The sequence below is a fragment of the Equus przewalskii genome, chromosome 19 (assembly GCF_037783145.1).
Source record: "Equus przewalskii isolate Varuska chromosome 19, EquPr2, whole genome shotgun sequence".
In the NCBI taxonomy this organism is placed as follows: Eukaryota; Metazoa; Chordata; class Mammalia; order Perissodactyla; family Equidae; genus Equus; species Equus przewalskii.
The window spans coordinates 64,034,338-64,062,256 of record NC_091849.1 but is presented as its reverse complement, the minus strand read 5'-3'; the positions used below and the strand labels follow the sequence as shown (position 1 = coordinate 64,062,256).

Below are 27,919 nucleotides of genomic sequence, written 5' to 3'. Positions count from 1 at the left end.
AAATGTCTATTTGAAAATATACCATGGTTCCTCTATTAGCTGATTTTTTAAACAAAACATTTTCAGGGGAAAAGCAGATAAAATTGTAAGTAAAAAATACACCCCTATTTTAATACATAAGAAATCAACGTTTAACGTATCCTTTAAGACAGGTTGCTAATATTACCAGGGGTGAGCTAATGCTTCACTGGGGTCACACCCAGTTGTTTCCCTTCCCTAAAGCTGCCATGTTGTGAGGTAGAACACAGCTGTGTTTCTGCTCTGGAGCCTACGGTGAGCTAAACAAGATATTTTCCATTTGACTTCAAACGCCTCTTTTCAACTGGGAGAGACCCACCCCGAGAGGGCACAGATGGACTTGGTCAAGCGTGGGCTGTGGCTTGGTGACAGAGTAAACCAGTCACCAAGACCACAGGTGGTGCCGGCCTCGTTCAGCACGGCTTGCTTCTCGGCCTGGGTTCCTGCATGGTGGCCCGGGAGGAGCAGGGGCCTAAATCTCTCCTCTGAGCAAGAGTTTTCCACTTGGTCGAACCAAGTCTCCACTTCACATTTTAAACCCACTCGTGGGGTGTGTGTGAATCCAGAGTCAGAATATCTCCTTAAAGCACAACGGACACTTTCCCAAGGCCCTGGGCTCCTGGGCGAAGATTCCAGGTGCCTGCAGATGGCTGCCATCGCCTCTTTGTATCTCAGGAAGAACACATGAAGATCAGCTTTCCCCACAGGCCGTGGGGAGGTTCCCGGTCGCCTTTTAGGTAAGTTTAATCTCCTAAATTATTTACAAAATTAAGTCTCTTTGAATAAAAGAGGCCAAAGGAAAAAGAAGAGGAGGTAAATCTTGCTTTGCTTTAAAAATACTAAATGACAAGGGGCGAGTTCTGAGCATCTACTTAGCACATTTAAGCATACTTATTCTTTTTTTTTTTTAACAGAAATTAGTTTATTTTCCCTTCTTGCTTCTAAGAACAAAAGCAGTCATTAGTACCAATTTTTCCTATAATTCTGTATCATATTTCTTTGGTGATATGGAGCTATTTTATATGGCTTAAATAAAAATGAGTAATTCCAAGTCTCTCTAAAATAATTAGAGGACAACCAGGGAGGAAATATCTACATGAAATATATAACATGTATAGAGATAAAAGACTTCCAAATAAGTGACCTTCTACATAAGAAATCATGTCAAAAGAAACTCAATTACTCAGAAATCATATTACAACATTAGCAGACAAAGGAAGTGCAGAAGATGTAACAGACCTTAATTTTAGCATAGCAGCTCATGAACTCTCATTTGAAAAATGAATTCAGATTAGCTGGGATAGGAGAGCTCTTCAGCACTAAAATAGCCTGAAGGGTTGTAAAGGGAAGCTAATGATGAATGGTGATGCACTGGATCACAGGTTTGCTTTTTGGTTTTCTTTTTGCAAAAATGGTTCCAAAATCTAATGTGTTCAAAGTACTTAAAATACCAAACTATTGATACAAATCATATGAAATGAAAGAGAAGGAAGAAAGGAAGGAGAGGAGGGAGGGAGTGAGAAAGGATGGAGGGGGTGGGAGGAGTCCCCCAGGCAGCTTCAGGTGTCTCCTGCACACCTGTGGTTTGAGCTTCGCTCTGACAGCAAGCCCAAGAGCCTGTGGCACTCATATTCTGTAACATGTGACAGCAAAGCATGACCTTACACATTAGATATATATTCAATTTTCTTTCTCCCATTTCTCATATTATTGCCATACATAAAGTAATACATACAGGTGTATCAAGATTTATATTATAGAAGAACAAGTAAAAACAAGATTAAGTATAATTACCACTAACAAGGGTTAACATGCACTGTGAGAAAACTTTAAAATCTATCATCTAATTTAATCCTGAAATCAATTTCAAGAGGTAAATACCATTATTATTCTCATTTTAAGGTGAAGAAACTCTATTTTATTTTCAGATAGCCAGTAGATTGTGAAGCTAGACCTGAAATGAACTCTGCCCAAACCCCATGCTCCTTTCATTCTAGGACTTCACTATTGTTACTGTTATTGTTGTTGTTATACTTATTATTGCAGTTACTTTCATGGACTTAACAGACAGGGAAACAGAAACACAAACCCATTAAAATTTAAACAACCTGAGGGGTTAGCCCGGTGGTGCAGTGGTTAAGTTTGCATGTTCTGCTTCAGTGGCCCGGGGTTCGCCAGTTCAGATCCTGGGTGTGGACCTATGCACTGCTTGGCAAACCACGCTGTGGCAGGCGTCCCACATATAAAGTAGAGGAAAATGGGCACGGGTGTTAGCTCGGGGCCAGTCTTCCTCAGGAAAAAAGAGGAGGATTGGTGGCAGATGTTAGCTCAGGGCTAATCTTCCTCAGAAAAAAAATTAAATTAAATTAACTAATTAAAAAAATGTAAACCGCATGATTGAACAGGTCTTCAAGACAATAATCAGAGACATGCTGACCAATACTCACAGGATCACCAGCACATGCAGAGTCCTGACCTGATCCAGCGCCTGTGCCAACACCCTTTTAAATGGAGCATCTCTCAACTTCACAACCCTGTGGATGATCCCAGTGAAGACACTGAGAGTTTAAGAAATGCCTCCAAGGCAGCTGTGGTGGAATCAGGATTCACACCCAGGCATCTGAGCTGAGAGATCTTGTCCTTAACCGTCCTGGATGGAGATTTTCATGACTGGAAGCATAAACTGCGCAGAACCTGATCGCCTCAGAACTTCAGAGACAGGACAGTCAGTCCTGGCTGGGACGACCAAGGAAGACTTTTAGGCAAATAGGAGAGAGGACGTATTCAGGACTTTGAACAGTCTGTGAACTACAGACAGAAGGAGAACAGGAAGGCGGGTGGGGAGTGAGCAGAGCGTGGAGATGGGAAAGCTCAAGGCCAGTTCAGGGAAAGGGCAAGGACGTTGGGTGGAGCTGAGTCTGAAGGGAGCACTGGCAGAAGAGGAAGGTGAGCTTTTCCCGTCACTGCTTGAACAAGTTGCCACAAATCTACTGGCTCAAAACAGCACAAATCCCGTATCCCCCAGTTCTGAGGTCAGATGTCCAGGCTCAGTCTCCCTGGGCCGCAGCCACAGTGTCCTCAGGGCTGGTCCCTCTGGGCTGCAAGGAGACCATTTCCTTTGCTCTCCAGCCCTCTTTGGCCCTGCAGCCCTCCCTGCTGTCACTCCAGCTGGGTCTTCATGGACCAACTCTGACTCCCCTGCTTCCCTCCTACGAGGACCCTGTGACCACGTGGGCGCCCGTCTGGGTACGGGTAATCTCCTATCTCCAGGATAATTGCCCCGTTTTGAGAGCCGTAACTTAAGCACATCTGCGGAGCCGCTTGGCCTTAAGAGGCTCCCTATTCCAGATTCTGGCTGTTAGGACCTGGACTCTTTGGGGCCACAAGACCGGACAGGCAGACTCTCACCACCTGATGGCGGATGTCTCTCCCTGCCAAACTGGAGATTAGTGAGAACCACTGATGGTTATTTAAACAAGGAAATAGCAGGATTAAAGTAATATTTTAGGTTGAGTAATCTGGCATTTAGGATGATTCATCTATATCAGTGGTTCTCAAAAATTAGAGTGTCTAAAAATCGCATTTGGAGTTTGTCAGAAAATGGAGGTGCCTGAGCCCCTTCAGCGCCAGGTGCTTATTCCCTGGGTCTGGGATGGGGCCCAGGAGTCTTCCTTGGCAGACAGCCCCCAGGTGAATCTGCAGCAGGCGACCTAAGGTCATCTCCAGGAAAGGCTAGCCTTTGACACTTAAACTCCGTCACCATCTGCGCCCTTCTTACCACTCAATGCAGGGAATCAGATCAGGATAAACAAACACGGAAATCAAATGCACATCTTTCCCCTATTTACAAACTAACTTGGTAAGATTTGTCAAAAACCTAAAATAACGGCAATACAACAAAAAGTCATTATTTTAAGCATAAAGGAAAGAAGTTCCCTGCTTCTGATAGAGGGGAAGACAGCCTCTGAGAACCACTGTGCACGTCCCCTACTGGACAGTCGCCATGACCAGGCGCTGTTCTAGGCACGACACAGTATTAACTCATTTAACCCTCACTCCGTAGTGAGTACAACGTCTCCATTTTATGAAAAACTGAAGGCCAGAGGGATTGAGCAGCTCGTCCACACCACAGAGCTGGAAAACGACCACGAGTGACGGGTCATGACCGTCTGGCTTCTGAATTCATACAGTCCCTACTCGGCTGCTCGTCCCCAGCGGGATGCTCCCCCACAGGAGAATAACCACGCTACTCGCACGTTTAAATGTGAAAGCCACACTCACTTAACAGACAGACCAGATTCTTTCTAAGAAGGAGCAGAAACCCGTGGAGAGAGAGAAAGGCTATGGAGAGACCAGTGGGGTCTCACCGGCCCTGGGCCCACTCCCGCTGGGACTGTGAAGAAATCCCTTAATCTCCAAGTCGACATTTTCCCAACCTGAAAATAAGAAGACCAGACACAACGATCTCTACGACCCTGGCTGGTTTACATTTGCAGGAGTTTCATGACAATAGCAATTATGAGTCACTCCCAATATCACGTCACTCCACCCTGGTTTGATCATGGTTTCCTTGAAGAAGGAAACTTTCCCAGCTGAAAAATGGCTAAATAAGAAAAAAGTTGAAGAAAATTACATGCTCAAACCTTGCCTAGAGTCTATGAGGGCAAAGAGAAAAGAAAACACCCTTTTCCACTCACTTATTTCACAGACCAGCAGCACAGTCACCTGACGTGGCTGAGAGCCGTGGGGTAGGAACAGCCTCCCCGGACGGGCAACAGTTAACTCAGTGGGTTCAGAGGCCTACGTGGACACAGAGGAATTCTTCCCTGGAGTCTGACCTCTCGCTGTAGATACGACATGAAGAAGCATCCATTCTACAGCAGATTTAAGCGGCAAGTTACCAGAAGGCTCAGTGAGCTGCGCTTACAGGTAAAAAGACGTGGAGGAGACAGGGAAACTGCAGGGAGCTGACACGGTGACTCAAAAGTCCCTTAGTATAGGACCGAGGCCCCCCGGAGGCCGAATGGTGGCATGAAGGGAGCCCTGCCTTGGGTGCCAGGCTGACAGGCTTTGGGTCGGCAGCACCGCTGACTCAGCACTTGCCCAGAGTGGAGCTCGTGTCTCGGACACAGGGAGGGAGGACTCCGGCATGTCCTTCAGGACTGCGCAGTGGTGGCAGACCTTACGGCATCCAGCCAGGAGGCCCGAGTCGAGGGGGTCCGTCCTTGAGGAGGTGCCGTGGGAGCTCTGGAAGCTGCTGCCAGCTCTGGAGGGGTTTGGACATGGAGCTGAGGGAGTAGCACGTGGCTGTCCCGTCCGTGTGCAGGTCTGAGGAGTGCTGGAGGAAGTGAGGAAGTCACCAGAGAGACAGGAGCCTGTGACAGCGACCCACACAGGGCCACCGGGCCACCACTGCCAAGAAGAGAGGCCACCTTCTCAGGACACCACAGAGTGATGGCTTTAAAATGCACATGGCGGTGGAGCCACAAGGACCAGGCCTTGAGTCCTAAATTGGCTCCGGCATTCAGGACCCGGGTTTTCACTGGCAAATATCTACCTCCCCTCACTGGTATTGCTGGTACACAGCCGATCTACAGCTAACTGGATGTTGTTCTGTTGTTTGCCGTTTCTGAGGAAGTTTCAGATGCCCTCAGAGCAGCCCAGGAGAGAGGGGCTTCTGAGTGGGGTCACTCCAAGAAGCTGGACCCACCAGGGGTGCTGATGTCCGCAGAGGTCCCGCCGCTGTGTCCACCCCAGTGTGCTGCATCTTTGGGGAAAAGGGACCATCCAGTCTTCCACAGGCTGCTCAGAGCGAAGAAAGAACCGCACTCTCCATCAGAAAACCTAGCCCAGTAGGGTGTAAAACTCTGTGTGGCCTCAGACTCCTGCTGCTTCACAGCAAGATGACACTTCTGCCTCTAGGCTTCACGTTTTAAGGGGGTTCAGGTATGTTTGTTCATCTCTGTAGCCCCACAGATCCCAAACAACAGTAGATGCTCAGTAGTTCCCGAATGAAGGAATAAGTGAATGAATGACTGAATACTCTCTGCTGATCCCAGGAGTGTCTTTTTGCCCCACTGGCTGCATTTTACATCCATGTTTGAACTATTTCTTAGGAGCTATTTTTAGAAAACAAAGCTGGGATGTTTTACATTTCAACACAAAAAGAGCAACTGATAGAAGACAAGCTTAGGGAAGCAGGCCTGACTGGGGCTGGTCCAGGGAGTTGGAGAAACGGTCCTCTTTCTGTCCTTCCTTGTCTGGGTCCCCCCCAAGTATGTGAAAGGATTTCAAATAAGACGGCAAGAAGGAGCAGAAGGGAAGAGGCTCGAGCCCTGGCTTAGTTCCCGAAGAATCTCCAACTGAAGGAACAGCAAGAGAGGGCAGCTTCTGCTGACGCCACCAGCGCTGACGGGAACGGGCAGCAGAGGCTGTGGAGCAGCAAGGCTGGGGCTGCGCCGCCGGTCACGTGGCCAACGGAGGTTTCTCAGGAACGCCACTCGAGGGCCATTTTTAGCAACACCAGGCGAGGAAAAGAGGCTCTGCACAGCTCTTCACCAGAGCCGGTTCGTAAAAGCACAGGGTGCCCCGTGCACAAGGCACCAGGGATGCTTTGGGGCGGCCGTGGGGGGTGCGAGGGGTGCACATCTGGAACGCGGTCTCTGCCCTCTGGAAGGTATGGCTGACGACTGGCATGACATCTGACTGAGAGGGAGAGAGTCACGCGAGGCCACAGGAAGACTCCAAGGCAGGACTCCAGCTACTGCAGGGGCCACCGGACTGTGAGAGTGGAGTGACTACCCACGAAACAAATGGCCTTCAAAAGCAAAGGCATCTTCCAAACGCCTCCTTAGTCCTAGGAATATTTTTCATGCTTTTAGGGGAACTCATTCAAGAATACATAAACAGAAGTATTCACCTGGTTTTTATTGCTGTCACTTAAATGGATGTTAACATATCCAGAGGCAGCCTCGTGGAGAGGAACTCTAAATTAAAGACTTGGGTGGTGCATGCCCATCACCCTTTAAATGTGAGGCTAGTGCTAAGATACAGAGCCCCACAGCCTGCAGCCTTTATTACAGATTGTACCAAAAATGAGCGTTCCTATACTGACACTTCACAGGGGTTATTTCTAAAAGTGTTTGTCACCCAAGAACGGTCTCCCAGTTAACACATTATCTGGTAATGCCTGGAAAATTCAGGCGGTCAACCATTCCTCCTAGGCAGACCATTACATGTCCTTGAAAGAACGCCAGGTGTTAGGCACCCAAACCGTCATGATTTGCTCAGAACAGACAACCAGCACTGCCGTCTGTGACACGGCTGGCGAAGTTCATCAAGCTGGGCCAGTGAGAGCCCATGACACTCAGTTTGGGATATCAGTCCAACGCTGTCAGTAATAAGAAGCAGTGCTCGCAGACAAATTCCCTCTTCCGGGAGTCAGCATCCCCCACTGAATGCAGACGCCGAGGGAGCTCCGTGCAGCCCACTCCCATCCTGGAGCGCTCGCTGGCTGGCAGCAGGTGCTCAGTACACACCGTGATGATCGGATGCACAGGTGCATTGAAACGGCTGCCCCAAGACGCACTGGGAGACTAAGAGGTTTCCATGTTTCATGAATGAGCACGCTGTGGTCTCTTCTCTCAAGACTGCCTTTGTTAAAACACAATTTCACTCTTGTCTCCCAAAGTTGAACATGTCTCTGAAATGTTAGGAAACCTAAACACAACAAAGTGTGTATCCAACATCCGACATCCACTCAACCAACAGTGACTGACCACTGACCAGTGGTCACAACAGTGACTGTATATCGGGTGCAGTGACAGCCACACACTAGTGAGGCAGACAGACATGGTCTGATCCACGTCACAACGAGGTGACAATAAACTTGATCTCGTGGCCGTAGACCTGGCCCTTACAAAACGCAGTGTCCAAGATTAATTTATAGAAAGTAAGGCTTCTGCTGAGGCTAACAATTAAAGACCACGGAGACGCCTCCAGTGAGGGTCACACCCTCTGCCTGTGGCATCGCAAAAGCCTAGTGACCATGACTGAGCAAAGGCCTTGAAACAGGAAGAGGAAAATGGGTAATGCCTGCTCGGTGCTAAGATTGGTTTTTCCTGCTGCTGTGGATGTTCATTCACAAGTAAATACACAGATAAAAACGTGACCGCACATACATGCCTTCCGCCTCCAGAAAAGTGATTCCCTTTACTAATCAGTCACATTTATTCTCATTGTACATTTATTTATTGTACATTTATTTATTCTCAGTGTACATTTATTCTCATGAAAAGCCACGTAAGTATTTCAAAGTCACTTTTTAATTTCCTTCACAGCTAAAAGGATGAATTTTATTTCAGGAGGCTGTAGAAGTCATTCAAGGTCCCTCATGATAAACATAAGTCATTAAGGTGGGCAATGACGTCTGGCTTAAGAATAAGATGCAACTCTAACATGTGAGAAATTTTTTATGGGCTCATGAGTTGTTAGAAAGGAAATCCCCAAGAAGAGCTCTAAAATAGTTTTGCACAAAAGCATATTAATGGAGTAAATGGCAAGTTTATTATAGTGACTATCATTTAGACCAACTCCCACTGTCTTATTAAAACATATGTGTTCTTGAATCTCAGTATTTTATACTCAGCCTTTAGAGACGCAGTCCTAAAAGAATAATTGTATTTCACCACCTTGTTATTATTATTACTATTTTCCCTAAAGAAATCTGCATAGGGCATTGCTGCAAAGCTTTCAAAATTACAAATTTAGAAGTGAAACATGATTTTAATAATAGAGCTAAAATAATCCACAAGCAGAAAGACTGTATTAAAATGTAAAATATAACGGGAACTATACCCCCAGAGGGTCTATGGGAAAGGAGGCCTTGACCTGTGTTTGACCTGATCTGGTTCTCTAAATCCAACTTAGGATTTTTTTTCCTACGACTGATTCTTTATATCACTTCCTGTAAGTTTTAGGTCTTTCTTCCAAATAGTAATATGTAGTTATCTTTATGTTTATATCAAATCCCAGGTATTACGGCTTCCTGATATTTTAACATCATGCAGAAGTTCTTTAGGCATTCCATTTATTTAGGTGACATTCATAAAATTATTGTTATAAATTATAAAAATGGAATTTATTTTCTTTAAATATGTCTACATATGTTATAAAAAAAATAGTTCCATTAAATAAAAGATCAGAAAGGATGTGGAAAGTTTAAGAACACAAAAATTTTAAGTTTGAGAACTGATGTGTGAGAACATTAAAATAAGCTCATCAGCTATCTTTTAATCTGTAATAAATCAGATGAAGTAAAAGTATTCAATGTGAAAGTATGCACAGACTCTTCAAAAATTTACAAACTCATAAAATCAGCCACATTATGTTGTCTATGATACCCACAAATATCATGTTTCTGAACGTGGACTCTGATGCTATGGGGCAAATGCTCTCATCGCATTTCATCCTTAACAAACGGCACAGGAATTCTCACAGCCTCGAAACAGACACAATTACAACAGCAAACATGAATCATGAACTCTCGAATTTCAATATATTATATAGGAGAGTTACTTTTTAAGATATAAAATTTCTTGAGACAGATGAAAAATTGAGACACTATCAGAATATTCAGATATTGTGAAATAATTACCCTTTTCAAGAACTCAGTTAGTATGAGAATATCATTAGAATTTCATAGTACTAGATTATCTAATTATCATTAAAATACCATAGCACAAAACCAAATATTATTTTTAAGATATTTTATAAAGGTCATCTTAGAAATTACTTCCTTTTTTATTTAGATGTGTCTATGTTTCAAAGTAAGTGGTTATGCAGGATGCGTTAAGTGCTAGAGTCTAATGTACGGTGTGGACTATAATTAATAACACAGGACTGAATACTCGAAATTTGCTAAGACAGTGCATCTCAGGTGCTCTCACCACACACACTCACACTCACACACACTCACATACACTCTCACACAAAAGCAACTATGTGAGGAGATGGGTGTTCATCAGCTCTGACTCTATTCATTTCACTGTGTGTACGTGTATCGAAACATCACACCATACACCCTAAATATAGACAATTTTCATTGGGAAGAAAATGCCCTCGTAAACGACAGGTTATTGAATTGGTGCAGGGCCCCGGCCAGGAGGGGGTCCACCCTCTTTGCCTGTTAGGGAGGGACCAGGAGGCTCACGTTATGTGAGGGCGGGAGCTGATTTCAGCTCCTCTGCTCCTTCCTCTTCTTATCCTGTGCCTCAGGGTCTTGTCTGAACCCAGTCCCACAAAAGTGTTTGTAACAACCAAAGGGCAGACATTTCTTGGGAGCCCCCAGCGCAGAAGACCATCTCTGTGACTACCAGCCAAAGTCTGCGGGAAAGCCAGACCCCAAGGGACTGGGGGGGACTGGGAACAGGCTGTATGGTGAACACAGCCAGACATGGCTGTTCTGTGGCTACAACACTGGTGGTTCTTCAGTGACCTCACCTGTAGGCACTGGGACGAAGCTCACCCTCCACACCCACCCCGCGAGCACCTGCCTGGAACTGGCCGCTGTGGGGCTGAATCACACACTCACCCCAGGCCATTTAAAGAAACGTTCACTAGTAAATAAGTTAGCAGGAGCTTCTTTGTCATAAAACATATTTAAATATCAATTTTGGCCCCAAGTCGAAAGACGACTATTTAATGATAGGAACAATACTATGTTATTTAGCTAAATTGTCTAATTTAAAACTGTTGCCTACATTTAAAAAGTTCCATCTAATTTACAAAAGCAATTAATGTGCTCCCAGAGCTGTATTTTTTCTCTTCATAACATTTATTTTGTTTGCCCATTTCCTTTATTATCTCCTGTTAGAAAACTGTTTCTAGCATTAACTTATTTATTCTAAAGATGATGGTAAAAATCCATCAGATTTATTGCCCAGACTCCCCGGTGCCCATGAATATGATCCTCAGGATATTACGGGGAAATGGAGCTTTTGCTATTTTTGAGCTGCCTTGACGTTAGCAGATATCATTGAGAAACTGACGGAAATTAGCCAGCGTATGAAGGTGTTCTGACATCTACCAGTTGACAATTAAGCTCTGAATCTGATGGCCATTAGTGAAAGCACAGTAGCTATCGAACAATACCCGAGGCTACCACCATCCACATTTATCACAAAAAGAGATTTCTATCGTCCCTCTGTAACCACACAACATTGGGCATGAAGTGGGCAAGCAACAAGCCTCCTCTGAGCCACCCCCAAGGAGGAGGGGCAAGCAGAGTTCTGAGCCCCTCTACCCACGCAGGGCACTCTGGGAAGGCTCCTGTGGTTCAGCGAGGACCATGTCCCCGGGAGCTTTGAAGACCGCGTTGACACTTCCCACCAAACGGGCTGTCAACCCACCATTGCTGCGGCTCAGAGACGAGAACTTAGAGGAAAGAGGACAACAGCTACTGTGTCCCTGCACAGTCACAGCTGGCACTTCACAGAGCAACCTGAGAGGCTCTGGGAACTCCTCAGAAATGCACTGTTTGATATGAACTTGAAATCTCAAAGAGGAGAGTAGGAGGGAATTAAGACTTAGCCATAAGAGGCCTTAAACCAACAAATGGACTCAGCAGGAGCACAACATGCTGAGTCTACCAGCAGATGCACACGCTGGCAGAGAGGGATGGTGGCCTCCGTGAGCAAAAGCTCAGGCTCGATTCTGCCGCACTGCAGGCGGGACTCACAGGCGAGCTCGCCTTCGAGCTGGGCTTCAAGAACGAATGGGGACTCACCACACGTGTAAAGCCAAAGAGGAAGTCACTGCAGCTGGAGGAATGAGACCAAACACGGCAACCGGGGACGAAGTGCATGCCCCTCCACAGACAGCGGGGCAGCCGTGCAGGCATCTGCTTGGGTCTTGGGAATGCTCTGGAAAGAAGCTGGAAAGGCTAGAGTTTGGGAGTATCACCTTCCGGGATTCAGTTTTATTCTACTGTAAACAAGAAGCCTGAGGGCTCTGAGAAGCCCATGCATGAGTGTGTCTGGTCTCACGCCCAACTGTAAGGGCCTGAACTACACTCCTTGAGCCTAGAGTGGCACAGAACAGGAATCAACTAATGCTCGCTGACTGACTAGTAATATTCACATCGGTTCATTGTTATCCTACTTCAGCGAGTCTCAGCTGACCATGTGGAATGGGGACTAGATGAGAGAAGAGACGAGAAGCCCAGAGTCCTCAGGAGGCCACTGCAACTATTGGGAAAGAAGGCTTTCCTATGAACCAGGCCAGCGGCCAAGTGGTTTGGAAGTGGATATCGAAGACAGTGCAGGGACAGAATCGATAGAATTTGGTGACTGGCTGGATATCTGAAGGAGAGAGAAGAGTTTTATAACTCGAATGTGCAGATGGGTGGTGATGCTTCTTTCAAAGACAAGGCCTTAAGGAGAGGTGTGAGGGTTGGGGGGGGGGGGCGGGAAGAGAAAGGATGGCGTTTGGGAGACCTTAGGTCTAAAGTGCCTGTTAGATCTTGGTGTGGAAACATCCAGTGTGGAGCCTAGAGGTCAGTTAGCAATGTGAGGAAGCCAAAATGTTTGCCTGGACTCCAAATGAGTGCCCTGATATCAGGGATTGCATCTCATACTAAACTGCAAACTCAGCCAGCATTTTTACATCTGCCTCCTGCCATCAGGCTTTAAGCATCCATGCTGTGAATATCACTGAGCACCTACAGAATGTCAGGCCTGGTCTTGGGATGGGGAATGCAGCAAATAGGAGAGACGATCTTCCTGTTCTCGTGTGGATTATCTCTCGAGGGAAGAGTGACCAAGACCAAACAAAGTAACAAACATACAAAAAAAAGTCAAGTAGGTGAAGTGTGTTGAGGAAAAATAAAGCAGAGAGGAAAGGGAGAGGGACTCCTCAAACTAAATATTTACAGGCTGCAGCTAAGATTTAAACCGAGGCCTAGTTAGTGACTCCTCCTGACTCTTTCCCCTGCAGATAAAAACACCTCAAAGTGGAGTGGGTCATGCACCTCCCGCAGGAGCCCGTTCAGATGAGAGGGAGGCGGGACTTCGGCTGAGCAGCCTTGACCTCGACATGGAGAGCTGTGACCCCCGTTTAGCCATAAGAGAACCACGCTCCTGACTGTGAGGGAGGGGCCCCGGGGGTCCCACAGCTCCTGGGCGGGGCAGGCAACCTGGGAGAGAACAAGGAGGATTAGAGAAACTCTGCTCACAACCCTGGAGATTAATCGCAATCTGCACCACAATATCACTTTTTTCTTTTAATCAGCCTATCTTTTCCTTTTTAGAAGGTATACAGTTGGTGAAATGATTTTTTACTGCTCCTCCAGGTCGTAACTATGACTCACCACGTGGCTCTGCCTCCAGTTGGCAGAGTGAGGGAAGTGCAGAGCCACCAAAGCCAGGGAGGGTGGAGGAGGGCAGACAGCGGGTGGGCCTCCATCCAGGGAGGGGACCATCAAGAAGCCCGGCTGGTGTTCTAGGACTTGAGTACTTTTTTCGGAACTGTCATTGTGATAATTTAATGCAAAGAAGGATGATGTAATTATATGCACGCCCAGGCTAGGAATGTGTCAGAGATTTCCTTTCAAAGCTGGTTCTAAGAGACTATTATCTGAGGTGAATCTCACACGTAAGTCAAATCTTCTTTGAGTGAAAGGTTGACAAGAGTGATAAATAAATCCACTGTGTACCACCTGTCTAGTGCAGGGCCCGAGGTGTTCACTCCTGTGTGAGGCTTGCTATGGCATGCCACTCACCCCGGAGGATGGACTTACCCCTCTTCTTCACACGCTCCTCCCCTGGCTTCCTGGAGCTCAGACTGGACGGATTTTCCTCCCCTCTCTGACTTTCCTGTTTCTCCTTAATTCGCTCTCTTCTACCCAGCCTATAAATGTTGGCATTTCTCAAGGTTTCATTCGTCTAGAATACTTCTCTTTTCACATTAAATTCTCTCCCTGGGGAATCCGTTCACTCATTCATTCATTCATTGAACAAATACGGATTGGGTGCCTCCTGTGTCAGCACCATTCCACACCCGGGATCCATGAGTGAACAGACAGAATCCCCGTCTATAGAGAACTTACCCTGTAGCAGGTTTCAATTACTACATACACGCTGGGGACCCCCAAGTTTATATCTCCAGCTTCCATCTGTTCTCTGAGCAACGGAGTCATCCACAGACAGATTCTGCACTTGGATGTTTTAGAAGCATCTCAAATTCACTATGTCTAAAATGGAACTAGTCAGGTTTGAGGATAAAATTATGAGTTCAGTGTTCCCCTGCTCAGGAATGGTATCAACTTCCTTCCATCTGCAAAACCAAGAAATGTGGGAGTAATCCTTGTCCTGTCGACTTCACCTGTAAAAATGAATCTGCTTCTCTCCACCTTCATTGCCAGGATCCCAGTCCAGGCCACTTCACTGTGCTGGGACCTCTGGAGCAGGTCTCCCGGAACCCACTCTTTCCCTACTCCAATTCTCCACAGCTGGGTGAAGTTTAAAACTGCAAAGCTGATCACGTTGGCACCTTTAAGGTAAAGACCAAAATCCTCCACAGAGCTCACCAGACCTCCGATGATCTGACGGGCCTCACCCTCTTTCATCTCTCCACGTGCCTCTCATCTTTGTTGACGAGGTTCAGCCAATGGGCTTTCCTTCAGATTCCCAGACAGGCTGTGAGCTCTCCAAACATGGAGCCTTTGGACACACTGCTCCCTCATGTTCACTTCCAGCGGTTAGCTCCTGTTCATCCTGAGGTTGCAGCACAAAGGCCACCTCCACAGGGAAGCTATATTAGTCCTCTTTGCTTCCATAATGAAACACCGAAGACTGGTGGCTAATCAATGGGAATATATTTTCCCACGGTTCTGGAGGCTGGACGTCCCAATCAAGGTGTGGGCAGGTTGGTTCCTCCTGAAGCCTCTCCCTGGCTGCAGACGGCCGGCTGCCTTCTCGCTGTGTGTGTGTCACAGGCCGTTTTCCTGCGTGCACGGACCCCGGCGACTCTTCCTGTTCTAAAGACAGCAGTCCTGTCGGATTAGGGCCCTGCCTCTGACCTCATTTAACCTTATCACCTCTTAAAAGGCCCGATCTCCAAATATGGCTGCTTCAACATATGAATTTGGGGGACACAATTCAGTCCCCAAAGCAGTCTCCCCTAACCCCCCAGGTTAGTTTGGGCTCCCGCTTTATACATACGAAGCCCCTTCCACACTTTGCAACAACCAAAGCTGCTGGCCACGTACAAGATGGGCTCCTCTCTCTCCCACCTGGTCTCCACCGCTGTCCCTCGCCCCTTCCCTCCGCTGCTCCAACCAACACGTCAGGCACTCCCTGCCTGGGGTCCTCCTCTCAGGGCTCATCCTCCTCTTAGTTCAGACCTCTGTCCAGACAGCCCCTGGAGAGGCCAGCCCTGACCGCCGTGTCTCTGAGCACGTTACCCCTCCCCAGTGTTCTATGCAGTGTAGAGCTTCAGGTTTTTCCCAGTACCACCCATCAAGACAACATCTATCTAGTTTTTTTAACTTTTTGCTGACTTTCTTATTTGCATGCCAGAATGTACGCCTCCTGAGTTCGGGCACCATATCCTCCAGGCCTAGGACTGGTCCAGAACACAGGAGGCACTGAAGGCATATTTTCTGAAAGAACAAATGAGTGTGCTTATTTGTAAGGTTATTTGGTTCTGATCTGACTGTAACTGACTCTGTCAAACAGGAAGGACATCCTCTGGGCTCACCAGTAACTGGCACTTAAGACTAGTGGCTGGTACCCGGTATGTTCTCAGTAAACATGTGCTGAATGAATGAATAAGAAAATAAAAGCAAAAGTCGTGAAAGTTTATAACAAACATCTTGAAGCAATCCGCAGAGCAGGAGCAGCAGTTGTGGCTTTTCTAGCTGTTTCACAACTCACTTGGGTTTCGCAGGGCGCACCCCCAGTTGAGACGTGCTTTTCTGGGCCAGATCTCTGCGAGGAGCCATAAAACTGCCACGGGAGTCGCAGGAGAAGGCGGAGACCGCACTTATTTCTAGAAATATTTCCTCTCCAAGGCACAGGCGTAAGCCCAGATTATTATTTATTTGGATGGCCTTTCAGTTCACCAATGAATGGGCTTCCAGGACCACATTATGTGGACGTTTTATATGGATTGAAATAAAGGTCTTAAAAACATGGCAATAAAAGCACATTGACTAGGATTCCTAGTCCAAACCAAGTAGTTTTTAAAAAGTGAATATATTCTCTATGCCTGTTTTATTTTTAGAGAATCTGTTTTTGTTTCTGTTTTTGTTTTGAGGAAGATTAGCCCTGAGCAAACTGCTGCCAATCCTCCTCTTTTTTCCTGAGGAAGACTGGCCCTGAGCTAACATCTGTGCCCATCTTCCTTCACTTTATATGTGGGACACCTGCCACAGCATGGCTTTTGCCAAGCGGTGCCATGTCCACACCTGGGATCTGAACCCACGAACCCTGGGCTGCCAAAGCAAAACATGGGCACTTAACTACTGCGCCAACAGGCTGGCCCCTAGAGAATCTTAAAAGGAAGGAAAACTGATCAATATTATATTCAGATAATAAATTATTTTGGAATTTGTCAAAAATAGGTGTAACTTAATAAAAACTATGTATGTCATATTTGCAGTTTCTTAGAGAATTGTGTTCTTTCTCTTCCAAAACATCCTGGCGGGAACTTGATTACTTGTTGAAAAGTCCATGAGCCAAAAGAGGAATCACTTTTGATTTGTTCTTCAGTCCAGAGAAGAGCTGGGAAAAAAGTATTTGTTTAATACACTCAAAATATAACTTTTTTTCTTTGCAATAGGGTAAAATTCCAAATAATTTCATGTCTGTAAGAATATCTCAAAGAATTTTCTCCCATATTTCAAAACTTTTCCCCCAAACTTTCCTATCCACAATTCCTTCAACTTAATCTCTTTGTGTGTGTGTGTGAGGAAGATTGTCCCTGAGCTAACATCTGTACCAATCTTACTCTATTTTATGTTAGACACCGCCACAGCATGGCCTGATGAGCAGTGCTGGGTTCACACGGGGGACCCAAACCTGCAAACCCTGGGCCACCAAAGCAGAGCTCGAACTTAACCACTATGCAACCGGGCCAGTCTCTCGATTTCATATCTTAATGCATATGAAATATGTGTTAATATGCACAACTGAAAATATAAAATTTACAAAAGCTTTGCCACTTAGTTGTAACTAAAATTTAAATATCAAAAAATACATTGACAAAAACAAAAAACCTTATTGTGGAAGGAGATTCAGTAAGAAAAGGCAGAGCTGGCGAGCAGCACAGATAGCAGAGCAGCTTAGGAAGAAGGAAGCGAGCTGCCATCAAAGGCTCAAGGTGGTCCCTACCTGCTCCGATAATCACAGTGACAGCTCGGTTGACCCTTGATTTGACTGTGTGGGGGCCACATGGGGATTTAAAGAGCTCAGTTTTCCAGTGGCTTCAGCTACCTCTGGGGCATTTCTTTGGTTTCCTATAAGCAGTGGAAAGAAGGGGCTGCATGTGATGGTGTCCGTGGCTGAACCCTGGAGGCCCTTTCTTGAGGAAATATGTGAGGTCCTTGATGACCTGTTCACCCAGGATCGTGCACCTGTGGGGTTGGGATAGCCCTGTGCTGTGGCCGTCTTGTGCACTGCGGAACATTTTAAGCATCCCAGCTCCTGTTCATTAAATGCCAGCAGCACCTCCCTTCCAACTGTGACAACCGAAAACATCCTCAGACATTCACAAATGCCCCTGGGAGCCAAACTGCCCCGACTGAAAAGCCCCAACACAAAGCTTCATGATGACCTGTTATCTACCCCTTAAATGACTGTGTGCTGAGGACCAGACATGTCTCTTTGTGTGCTATGTGGACACCAAGAGAAGAAGAAGACACAGTTCCTTCTCTTAAAACAGCTGAGTCCATGTTGCAGAGACAAGATCACATGTTTACAGGTGATGTAGAGACAACATCACACGTTACACACACTATAGAGACAATATCACGTTACATGTGATATAGAGACAATATCAGAGTTCTAGATGGCCGGTATTGCTAATAAATATTTCAGCAATTAGGGAGTGTCCAGAGAAGCGGAGAGCCATGGGGGAAACTTCTGGAAGGCATGACTTGGCATGGGGTCTGAGGCTGGATGGGATTTTGAAAGACAAAATTTAGAGGAAAGTACATTTCGTGAGTCATGGGGAACATACTTTCAAAGGCCCAAAGTGCAACTCAGTGAAGTGAATGTGAGAGAAACCAATGAAATAAAGGGCAAAGAGAATGCTTTGGGGCTTACAGAAGGAGATGAGTACTCTGGAACATGACAAGATGTCAGTGGAGGGAAAATAAAAGGTGTGGGGGCAGGAGGCAGGTTCTCAAGAACTGGCTGGAATGTGAAGAGGTGCCGGGACCCCCTCAACACTGGTCTGAAGTCCTGGATGAGCAGTGGAACAGACGGCAGACTGACAAAGAAGGGGAGGGGCGGGGCTGCATCCTACACCAGGAAGAACCACAGTTTTAGGGCTGATTTTGGGGAAAGGCCAGGTCAGAGTCAGACTCTCAACTCTCCACGGTGCTGGCTGGTTGAGTAAATGCCTGAATGTCAGCTTTGGACCCTGAAAATTGTCCACCTGCTCTGGACAACTAGTGGGGAAAAATCTTTGTGATTCAGATTTTATTAAGAAGCTCTGTGTCTGCTGAATGATTAAACATGCACATATAAAAATTATAATTGGTATCTAGTTTCTATTCTGTCCTAAATTAACTATTATCAGGTTAATGTATAATTTAAATTCCAGGAGATTCAAGGGCCATGAAATAAATTGAACACTCTCAAGCATTTTATCTTAGCTATAATTTATGTCAAGGGCTATTTTTGGATGTTTTTCAGTATTACTCATTTCAACTGACAATATAAGCTTTATTTCATTTCCTACTAAATCCAGATATATAGCATAATAATGTCATTTTTTTTAAATTCTGAAATAACCACACACACATGCATGCACATAACCAAAAGCTGGATCACGCCTGCAGGCAAAGGAGGAATGATCACACATAGCACTTCTCTTATCAAGACACATTGATGCTGATTTATATTATTTAATTAGGGCTTTCTGCTTTGATATTTAAGAGTCTCAATGCTGGTTCTCTAATGGGAAAGGGAACATTAGTGGGATTCAAAGTTTCACAGTTAGTAATGGAAATGGTCAATACTTTTTAAAAAAACTGAATATACATGCAAATCTAGAAACCATGGGGAAGCAGCTAATCGCCATTCTCAACTGGAAATCCTGGTTGGTACACACCCAGATGGGTGTACACACGTGTGTACACACTCACAGTTGGTATGACCATCTTAGCGAGACATCTCTGTTGCTGGTATGGAAAGCAAGAAATAATTAAATTAATAAATTTTCCCTATCTTAAGTATAATACAGGTAGGATGATCATGTTGATATGGGTGTCTTAGTGTTTATGAATATGGATGAGCATGGAAAATTATTACATGTAGTTCTAAGTATTGTTCTTTTGACAAGAAGGGAACAGACAAAGATGACACTTGATAATCACTAACGGTGTGGATTACTATAGAAAAACTGTTCTGTGCTTTTCTTTTTATGAACATTTGCAGTAGTCACATTCTCCTTCTTGGTTAAATTATTCCTCGGCTTTAATTTAGATATTTTGGGAAGGCACCTCGATGCTTTCCACTCCATTATGACACCAATTTGGTGTGCCACATTAGGAACCGACAAAAATAGAGACTCCCTTGCTTAACGGAATTGATGTGCTTTCTCATTTACTTAATCGAATATCAAGAAGTGATTTGGGCACAGGAAAAACACGAAACAAATGTTAATGGCCTGATATTCATAAACTGATTAAAAGCATGAATATGTATGTATATATATATATATATACATTCGCATATGTTCTCAGATTTTTGCAATTATAAAGATACGCATATATATGAATACATTATAGCATATATAACAAATACTGTAGAACCCACCACAAAGTGTGGGCAGAGTGAGGTCACCATCTTTGTGCTTTGACTATGTCTCATATATGCATCTGCAGAACGTTTACGATTTCTACCATATTAGTTTGACCACAGGTCTGTTTACACTCCCTGCATCGCAAGTCTCTCAGGAAGGAGAGTTATAATTCATCTCTGCATCCTGAGTGTCTACGAGCATCTGGCAAAGAGAAAGCATGGCTAAATATCTAATGGATGAGGAATTTATTTTTTTATTCTTACCTTATAACAGAAATCTTTTAAATTTCAATTACAACAAGATATTTTATAAAATATTAACTTTACCAGAATCTCTCAACTTTTACAGAAAACATCCTTTCCATTTCACAGTTTGTACACAGAGTATCTAACTGCATCTTCTTTAGTAAAAGAAAAGGTAACACCAGCAAGGCTTACGGTGGCCAATAAGGTGATTCTTTTCGAACTACTCAATAATTCATTCGAAAAAGAGAAAATGCAACTATACTTTGAGCATCATTTTAACAAAATTTAATTTTGTAATGCTTAATATTTATGATTTCTGCTGCCTCATTTAGCCAAAATTCCAAAGTAAATTAATCAAGCTCTTTATGCAGTAAACATCTGTCAAATACTTATTGCAAAATAATTTATGCAAATTTAATATCTCATCTTAATAATTATTTTGCTATTCTTTCTTTAACTTTTCACACACAAAAGAGCTCTCATTTTTTTAAGACAGCAGTATCAAAAAGAATAAAATTTTTTATCTTGTACTACACTTCTTATTTTGATCATTTATTTCAAGAAATTTGAGCCTGGCAACATTTAACAATATAACAAATTAGTTCTCAAATTGAAGTAATTAAGGTATAAAATCTCACAGCTCTTTTTGTGTCAAAAATTAGGACTGAAACTGCTTTGAAAATTCCCGTCCCCCCACCTTACTTTTTAAGGGGGCCACAAAATCCTGCCGGAAGATAAATTAAGTTTTACAGATTTTCCTTTATCTTATTGGCTGTGCTTTATCTAAAAAGTAATTTGACAGCAAAACCTCTAGGTAGAGTTTTAAGAATAGTTGCATGGTTAAAACACTTCAACACTTTACCTGCACCTGCTTAAACTTTCTTACTCTTAAGAAAATACAGGGGCCGGCCCATGGCATGGTGGTGAAGTCTGGCATGCTCCACTCCAACAGCCCAGGTTCATGGGTTCAGATCTCAGGCGCAGACATACACCATCATTAGCCATGTTGTAGCAGCGACCCACATCCAAAATAGAGGAAGAGTGGCACAGATGGTAGCTCAGTGACAATCTTCTTCAAGCAAAAAGAAAAAAAGAACAAGATTGGCAACAGATGTTAGCTCAGTGCAAATCTCTCTCACCAAAACAAACAAACAAACAAACAAAACAAAAAACAAAGTCTCCACAGAGAAGCAACTGGTATTTCTTTTACTCTATCAAAGCAATTCTACCATCTATATCTTGGCAAAGCACGTCTGTCCAATTCATACTTATCAAACACTGACAAAGTAGTAAATGGATTCAGTATGAAGACATATTCTAGCTTAGGTTCTGTGGTTCAACCTTCCTGGTGATGGATAAACATGCCCTGAATTCTAATGATCCAGGATATCTTCCCCCACAACTCGACATCTAAATTGAAGAGAATACCTAGTTATTTAGGACACCCCAGCGTGCAAGTATCAAGAAAATCACCACCTATGTGGATGGGATTTGAACTCAAAAACAGAGAAAATGCATCAGGTGGAAGAAACAGATGGTGCAAAGGCAGAGGAGAGAAAGGAACAGAAATGGCTGCGGGAGCCCTGACAGCTCAGTTCATTTGGAGAAAGGCACCGAGAAAGAGCCAGGTCAGAAACGACTCGAAAGCCGGGCTGAGCTACTGAGCTACCATGCAGGCAGGGAGTTCCTCCCCGTTTCTCAACTGAGGGGTTGTGACTAAACCCTCAGCACCTTCTGGGTAATTAACGTTTACATTTATGCAATAGTGTTATAATCGGCTTTCAAAGGCAATAAACTTTATGGAGAAGAGGAAGAAAAAGGGGAAGAAATGGCATGTTTCACACAGTATCACCAAATCAAGAGATCGTAACGGAGTAGAGGTGGAAGTCAGCGGCACATACAGATCAATTAACAGCACTTCACCTTTAGAAAGGCTTCTAATGACAGAAATGGTCCTTCTAGGCAAAGAGGAAACTTCACGTTTTATATGAATGGGAACAACTTCGTCATCGCTTGCAGCAATTATTTTTCAGAAAGACCAAGATTACCTTTTTAAAAAGCAGGAAAAAGTCATTATGGAAAATTTAAGCTCATGTTTATGTTTCCTTTTTATTAGGAAGGAGATCCTCAAATTATGAGGTTGCTATTGGCATTTATCATTCTATATGCAATTTTACTTTTTGGAAAAATACAAATATATCATACCAAGCAAAGAAAATCATTATTGCAGTTGCCACAAAGAATGTATTGAGTACCTCTTACAGATATCCCCACAGGGTTCTCACTGGGTAATCTCTGAGAAAAGGGAACTAGGGCAATTTATAAAGACATAAAGAGCAGGGATGTGGGATGACGGTGGTATTCACAGACTTAAGTAATGAAGTTGCAAAAATTTCAGCTTGGCCTTTATGGGTATTAGAAGACAATATTTTTTATAAATTTAACATGATTTCACTATTGTTCCATAAATATAGGGAGAAATATTTTTCCTAAAGATACATGTTGCACACATAAATAAACAAAGCAGGAAATGATCTTCCTAAAAGCCTAATTACGATAATGAAAACATGTCTAAAGATGTGAAACTCAACCCTAGAATAGAAACTACTGATAAAATTTTTTAAAACACAATTAACACCTCCCTTTGCGTGCGGTTGTCCATATTCAGGGAAAAGCTGGGTAGGATTAGCTTCTTTTCCACAGAAGGCTATGATTTGGCCCTGTTTTTAAGGCACACAAAAATGTGGTACAAAAGAGTGGTGTTTAAAAGCAGCCATAAGTAAATCCTTCATTGAGTCTGCCCTATTTTAAAAGCTTATTTTAAGAGAAAATATCTTAAAATCAGAAGTTTTGAAAGGACAGCCAATATATCAAATACCCCCAGACTAGGTGACTACCTCCTTTGCAGGGCCATGTACATCCTTGCAATTTAACTGAATATTACACATTCAGACACAACTGGATAAATGGAAAAATGCTGGAACAAACACACATCAGACCAAGTGTAGGAATAGGAAAAGCACTGACGTACATCTAAACCCCCTGACTCAGTTTACAGGCAGAGCTGGCTTCTTTGCAAGAATTCAAGTCTGTGTACCTTGGTTCTGGACAAATAAAACATTTTTTAAGAAATAGTTTAACTAGGGGCCAGCCCGGTGGCGCAGCAGTTAAGTTCGCACGTTCCGCTTCTCGGTGGCCCGGGTTTCGCTGGTTTGGATCCCGGGTGTGGACGTGGCACCACTTGGCACACCATGCTGTGGTAGGCGTCCCACATATAAAGTAGAGGAAGATAGGCATGATGTTAGCTCAGGGGGCAGTAGTTAGCTCAGGGCTAATCTTCCTCAAAAAAAAAAAAAAAAAAAATGGTTTAACTAGATATTTTCAGCCCTTCTGGTTCCGGTGGATTGGTATGACATTGTTCTGATCCCAAAAAAGTTAATTTACTAGAGGAGGCAGACGCAAATAATTACGAAACAATGTGGAGGTGCCGGGAACAGCATGAGCCCAGGACGTGGGCTCAGGGACAAGGGCCACGGGCCCACAGGAGGTGGGGGAGACTTCGGAGGGAGTCTAAACGGAGAGATCACAGGAGAGGAGAGAAAACTGTGTTACAGAGAAGGCGGAGCACGGAGGACGGGGAGGGCAGGGCTGGGGATGGCGTGGACGTCGGGGCCAGGCAGTGAGGCCCGCGTGGGGCTGTCCTCTGCCTGAGGTCGTGGGGCAACTGAGGGCTCTGGCACGGGTGTCGGCAACGGATCCCACCCCAGCAGACCACTGGGACCGCGCAAGCATGGAGGATGCGTGGAGGAGCGCAACCCAGGTAGGAGACCAGCATGCGAGAGGCCACCAGGCCTGGGGCGGGTGAGGGACGGCAGGACGGAGAGGAGCAAAAAGATTGGTAGAGTTTGTCTACAAGGAATCAGGACTGACTCTAAGGAGGCAAAAAGACGGAACAATACTTGGAACAATAATAAAGATGAATGGGTTTTTTATCACTTGGATGTGCCAGCAGCGTAGCTTTATGAAGCGAGATCTTTCTGTACCGTCACCATTTTTTTTTGTTTCAATAGGAATGAAGCCTAGAGTAATGTCCACTCCTGGACAATGAGAGCCCATGTCTGTCTGTGGATGAGTGAGTCACGTGCTGAGGACCTGGGAGAACAGCCACCGACTTACCTGACCAGCACTGGGGCTGAGCCCTCAAGAATTTCCACAGGGAGTGGAGAAGACAAAGGGAGCTTTGTTCCTTGAAATTCGAAACACACTTTCTCTACGTGAACCGCAGCTATTTATTGCAACATCCTAAGAACTTAATATTTTTTATCACTTGCAAAAAATGATTTTTTTCCTAAATATTTTTATATACTCCTGAAAAAAAAAGAAACCTGTATTTCCTAGAGGTTGGCCAATAATTCAGGAATGCCCACCTTTATTCCCTTGAGCCACATAAATCGGTGATTGCATTTGGCTCCTGCCTTTCATGTAAGCAGAGCTCCACGTTGCTACATAAATTTTAGTGTTTTATCTTTGCTTGGCCTCACTCTCCCCCTCGCAATGTATCTTCACTGAAAAGACATTAGTCTGTGAATACTGACTTTCCTCTGAAAGACTTCCAGGACAACACATACAAATTAAGAAGAGCAGCCAAGAAAATAATACTGTATTTGTTTTAAATTATTCCATAATTCTCATGTTCTACATTATTCTGTAATGCCTAATGTGGAAGGAAGTGAACAACTTAGTTGAAAATTCTCTTGATAGTGACATATAGTGATGTAATATGGAGTTTATGGACCACATCAAAAAACAGCCCACAAAACTCTTTTTTTCCCCTCCATGTGCATCCAACACAAAATAATTCTCAGATATACAATTTATAATGCCACCTATTTTAAAAACTACCAAATTTGTCATTAATTTTTAGACAGTATTTTATTTGCAAACTGATAGCACAATATTTGGTACATGCTTTTCAAAAGTAAAAAAAAAAGTCTAAAACAGCATTTTTTGAGGTAAAGCCAAGTGGAGTTTATTTCAGAAGGTCTGAGGTCGGGATAAAAAGCCTTAGATACCATGTGAGTTTCAGTTAACTTTTGCACAACAAAACATAACTTTTTGCACAACAGAAACATAAAAAATTTGGCTCATTTTCTGGATTGCTTGCTCAGTTTTCATGAATACAAAGCTTTCATTAACATCCTTTTCCCTTGAGCTGGTAGAAACCGCCTCCTGCAACATGCACCAGAATCTCAGCCATCAGTCCTCTCAGAGCGTCGTTTCAGGAGCTCAGCTGCTAAATCCCCCGTATTTTCGGTATTCAAGTCTCACCTGAACCTGCTGCTCTTGTTATTGACGTTGATGCTGTATTTCTAAAACGAGCTGAAGCCATGAATGAACCTGGTGAGCAGCAATGCAGTGGGAGGACTGCAGTGACCTGCCGTCCCGTCCCCACCTCACGGGTGTCTGATGAGTCCGGGTACGTCAACACTGTCCCCTTCCTGGTCAGTTCAGTCAGAAGGAGAACCTCCACCAAGACTTGGGGAGGGTAAGTTTGCTGGGCCCTTCTCTGTCTTTCCACCCAGCCAGCACGAGGGCCAGCCTGGAAGACTGTCCTGCAGGCCTGGGCAGGTCATGGGTCTGTGGTTTGGGTAAGATTCCCACAGGACTATGATTTCCCTCCCAAAAAAGCACATACGCTTGTAACAGAGTGAATGGGACACTGTTTTAGGAAAATCTTGTAATCTGCTATAACTTACGTTTAAAAGGGCATTTGTAAACTTGAGTTCTTTATTGTTCTATTTCACTATTCCAACTAAAACTGCCTGTGGCACACCTAGCGACTGGCACTGCGGGTTAGAAGCTCAGAATCGGATACTGTGCCCTAAAAGGAAACACCCCATCTAAACATGATAAATCTTCTTCGAAAACAAACAAACCACTACTGAATCAAAGAGCAAATGGGCCAGAGTGGAGCCAGGGCGGTGAAGACAGGAATGGGGGTTCAGTTAAAGAATCAGGAAAATGTTAAAGTAAAAAAATGTAACAGCTATTTAGCGCTTTGAGTGCGGCTGAGGGACTGGACTCTGAAACCAAACGGAAGCAGGTTTGCATCTCAGCTTCGCCAGTTCCTAGCTGTGTGAGCTACCTGTCCATTTAAAATCGGAATAATAATCATGCCTATCTCATGTGGCTGTTCTGATTATCAAAATAGTGGATTTTAACCTCTTACATTTATTATTGAGTGCTTACTCTCTACTGTTCTAAGCACTTCCTATAAATGATCTCATTTAATTCTCAAATAAGCCTTTGAGATGGGCTAGTTATCTCCATTTTACAGATGAAGAAGCGGAAATAAGGAATAATTAATCATGCATGAACAGTAAGGTGAGATGCACGGATAATGTGACACCTGCATCACAAAGTGTCAAGGACTCTGTTACACAGTGCAAGTGACAGGGGCACCCAGGACCGGGCACCCAGAGCGAGTCCATGTCACGTCACATCTTCAAATTAACAGGGGTTCGAATTAGTCATCTCATCTCAACATAAACCAAACTAAGTGGCTAAGAATGAAAATTATGTGGTTTAAAGAATTCTTAAATTAAATAAAATTTCAACTCATCAAATTATAAGATCTTGAGATTAACAGAGTCCTCATTTGTTCTTCAGTTGCAATATCTGCATAGCTCACAATGAAGTCAGGTGTTTGGCAATCTTTGAATGAACTTGATAATATAAGCAGCCAAGTGGGATAATTAAACTCTCCTAGTAAAAAACACATCCGACTTAAATCACTAATTTTAGAGGTCAAGAGAAGAGCTGAGCGAGGTTTTACTCAGCTGACCCGAAAGAAGGAATCGTTTCAGTCCCTTCGGCCTTGGAGCAACCTGCCAATCTCGAAATGGCAGTTTGCCAGCTTCCAGCCCCTGCTCTCATCTTCAGTCACCATCAGTTTGAACCTGACACAGTCGTCTGATAAACAATATTTCCTACCACACAGAAGACTGGAGCAAAACTTTCTCAGTTCCTAATTTCTCCTGAATTTCCTAACTCTGAAATTCCTCTTGGATTACGGTTTGTTTTGCTGCCCTCACCTGTTTTTGCATATAATTTAGAGGAGAATGTTCTTCTAGGAATAGACCTAGAGTTGGTATTTCATATTTAAGCAGAAGAAGCCTCTGAGATGAACACAGCTGTGACCCTTCATGAGTTACTCGACTCTGTAGCTAGTCTCCACGGCTCTTCCTTCCTCCCCTGCATCCTACTTGCTCCCTCCCCATGTCAAATGTTGCCCAGAAATGCATAACTGGCAAGATCTAGGGTAGAAGTGATCAGTCTGAATGGCCAGTAAAAAGAGCCCTCCCAACAGAGCCGCAGAATCAACACTCTTCGAAATACTGTTTCACAAGGAAAAGGTCGCTGCATGACTCTTGAGTAGAACAAAATCACAAAACTAAACCCTGCTTGATCTTAACAATCACACAATTCATAACATTTTATTTTACAGAATGAGTTAAAAGAATATTCCATCACAGTGATGAACAGGGCAGGCTACAGAAATGGAGAATAATGTCACAACTGGCTGCAGCTGTGAGGCTGGGCACGGTGGGCAGGAGCAACCCGCATCC

General features: G+C 44.2%; 1 protein-coding gene and 1 long non-coding RNA gene across 15 annotated transcripts in view; one reads left to right on the top strand and one right to left on the bottom strand.

Annotated features, from left to right (window-relative positions):
- Positions 1-27,919, bottom strand: part of KCNQ5 (potassium voltage-gated channel subfamily Q member 5) — a 472,281-nt gene that overhangs the window by 380,488 nt on the left and 63,874 nt on the right. The window lies entirely within an intron of this gene.
- On the top strand, positions 212-26,923 carry LOC139077383 (uncharacterized). The gene is made up of 2 exons (XR_011529851.1): positions 212-755; positions 24,362-26,923. It is a non-coding gene; the product is annotated as an uncharacterized lncRNA (long non-coding RNA).